Source organism: Pseudophryne corroboree, chromosome 1, assembly GCF_028390025.1.
Source record: "Pseudophryne corroboree isolate aPseCor3 chromosome 1, aPseCor3.hap2, whole genome shotgun sequence".
Lineage (NCBI taxonomy): Eukaryota > Metazoa > Chordata > Amphibia > Anura > Myobatrachidae > Pseudophryne > Pseudophryne corroboree.
The window spans coordinates 626924541-626927680 of NC_086444.1; positions in this window are offsets into that span (position 1 = coordinate 626924541).

Consider the following 3140-nt stretch of genomic DNA (forward strand, 5'->3'; position numbering starts at 1 on the left):
TAGATGTCCATCTTTGGCCCTCTGGGATAACACTGCTCCTACTCCAACGGAGGAGGCATCTACCTCTAAGATAAAAGGAGAGTCGGTGTCAGGCTGTTTCAGAACTGGTGCAGAGATGAACCGTTGCTTCAGAAGGTGGAAGGCCTGTGTAGCTTCCTCGGACCACTTGGACGGATTAGCACCTTTCTTGGTTAATGCAGTGATAGGCGCCACAATGGTGGAAAAGTCTCGTATAAATTTTCTATAATAATTGGCGAACCCTAAGAACCTCTGGACCCCTTTGAGGCTTAAGGGTATAGGCCAATTCTGGATTGCTTGGAGTTTCTCAGGATCCATCTCTAGTCCGGAACCGGACACAATGTAACCTAGAAACGGAATGGTTTTAACTTCAAACACACACTTCTCCAATTTACAATAGAGGTGATTGACACGGAGACGGGAAAGAACCTCTTTTACCCAGAAACGATGATCTTCGAGATTATTAGCAAAGATGAGGATGTCGTCTAGATAAACCACGACATGGCGGTACAAGATGTCCCTGAAGATCTCATTCACGAAGTGCTGGAAGACTGCTGGAGCGTTGCTCAATCCGAAGGGCATGACGAGGTACTCATAATGTCCGTCACGGGTGTTAAAGGCGGTCTTCCACTCGTCACCCTCACGGATTCGGATGAGATTGTAGGCACCCCTCAAGTCCAGCTTTGTGAAAATGGTTGCACCACTAACTCTATCAAAGAGCTCAGTAATCAGTGGTAAAGGGTATCGGTTCTTGACGGTAATGTCGTTCAGACCCCTGTAGTCGATGCACGGACGCAGACCACCGTCTTTCTTCTTAACGAAGAAGAAGCCTGCGCCGGCTGGAGAAGAAGATGGTCGGATGAAACCCTTTGCCAGGTTCTCTTTGATGTACTCTTCCATGGAGTGTGTCTCGGGCAGAGACAACGGATAAGTTCGGCCTCGCGGTGGAACCTTCCCTGGAATGAGGTCGATTGGGCAGTCCCATTCTCTATGAGGAGGAAGGATATCAGCAGAGGCTTTACTGAACACATCCGTGAAGTCTTGATATGGAGGAGGCGGAACATCAGTTGACCTGGGGAAGGAAGAACAAACAGGAAGAACTTTGGCTAAACAAGTCTCAGCACAGGAGGGACCCCATGCCAGTATTTGCGTAGTCATCCAGTCAATTGATGGGTTGTGGAGACGGAGCCATGGAAGGCCTAAAACCACTGGATGTGTGGCTCTTGGAATCACTAAAAAAGAAATATACTCAGAATGAAGAACTCCCACTCTCAGACGAACTGGAAGAGTCCTTAAGGAAATGACTGCGTCAAAAATCTTGCTGCCATCCACGGCAGTCAAAGAGATGGACGAGGACAGTCTCTCGGTGGGTAGGGACCACCGTTTAACATAAGCTTCGGTTATGAAATTCCCAGCTGCTCCGGAATCAAGGAGGGCAATGACGTTCCTGTAACGTTGAGCAATTTGGAGCGACACTGGGAGGTTACAGTCATGAGGAGATGGAGAGGAGATCATCACTCCTAGCCGGCCCTCTCCTTGGCGAGCTAGGATCTGGAGTCCCGGACGTTTGGGACAGGCATTGATAGTGTGCGACGGAGCTGCACAGTAGAGACAGAGAGACTCAGAGAGACGTTTTCGGCGCTCAGCAGGAGATAGACGGGAACGACTAATTTGCATAGGCTCATCCTTGGATGGAGATGGTTGACGAGAAGGAGGAGCAGAAGATTTAGGAGTAGATGATCTTCCTCGCTCGGTTGCTCTCTCTCTAAAACGTAGATCAACCTTCGTGCAAAGAGAAATTAGCTCATCCAACTTAGAGGGCAAGTCTCTGGTAGCTAACTCATCCTTGATGCGTTCTGATAAGCCATGCCAGAATGCAGCATACAGGGCCTCGTCGTTCCATGCCAGTTCGGATGCCAGGATTTTAAACTGTATAAGATACTGTCCCACGGTACGTGTTCCCTGGCGTAAACGAAGAATCTCAGATGAAGCAGATGTTATCCGGCCTGGCTCGTCGAAGATGCGCCTGAATGTAGCTACAAAGTCAGTATAGGAGGATAGCAGGGGATCAGACTTCTCCCATAAAGGTGATGCCCAGTCAAGGGCTGAGCCACTGAGAAGGGAGATGATATAGGCAATTTTGGTACGGTCACTGAAGAAATTGCCAGGTAGAAGCTCAAAGTGGATTTCACATTGATTGAGAAATCCCCTGCAGAACCTTGGAGATCCATCAAATTTTGCTGGCGTTGGAAGATGAAGATGTGGACTGGAAATGGGTAAGGTGGGTGGGGTTACAGCTGGTGTCACTGTAGTGGACGCACCGGACGTGCCAGGTCCACGGAGGGTCGTTTGAATCCCATCCAGCCGTGTGGAGAGATCCTGGAGACAGCGGATGATGTGGCCCTGTGCAGCCTCCTGATGTTCAAGTCGGGCTGCCAGTTCTTGCATCGGCCTGGCCTCTTGATCCTGGTCTCCGGCTGGATTCATTAGGTCAGTGCTTACTGTCACAACTGAGGGCCTGAGTTGACGGGAGGCAACCTCAGTTGTAGGGGCTGAGATGTAACGGAACCTGGGAGGTTGTATCAGACCCCTAGACATGTAAGTAACATGTAGAATAACTGCCCGAAGGCGTGACCACGACAACCAGGATAAAAGTCAATGATGTTTATTATGACAAACTCCGTAACACAGCAGAAAATAAGAAAACATAAAAGTCAGCAGGGCAATAATACAGTTCCTGGGTACTACAGGGTGGCAAGGGCCACAGGCACTGGTAGTGTGAGACAGTTCTAATAATCTTCTAGTTGGAAAGTCCTTACCAGGCCTGACTGTAGCAATGGAGAGAACCCAGGATCGTACCAGCTGGTGTTCCAGGAAAGGCTGGGCTGCTGAAGATAAAACGGCTGCTGTGGATACTGGCTGGAACCAGACTGTTGTTGGTACGGAGTGGGTACTGGCTGGAACCAGTTAAATAATAAACGAACTTGAGAGCGATGAAATAATAATACCGGTGGAGAGTGGTAAACTGCAGAAAGGACACCGGCCCTTTAAGGGAAGCTGTACATTGCTGGAAGCTGGGCTGGAAGCAGGTGATTGACTTGAGAGTGATGAAATAATAATAC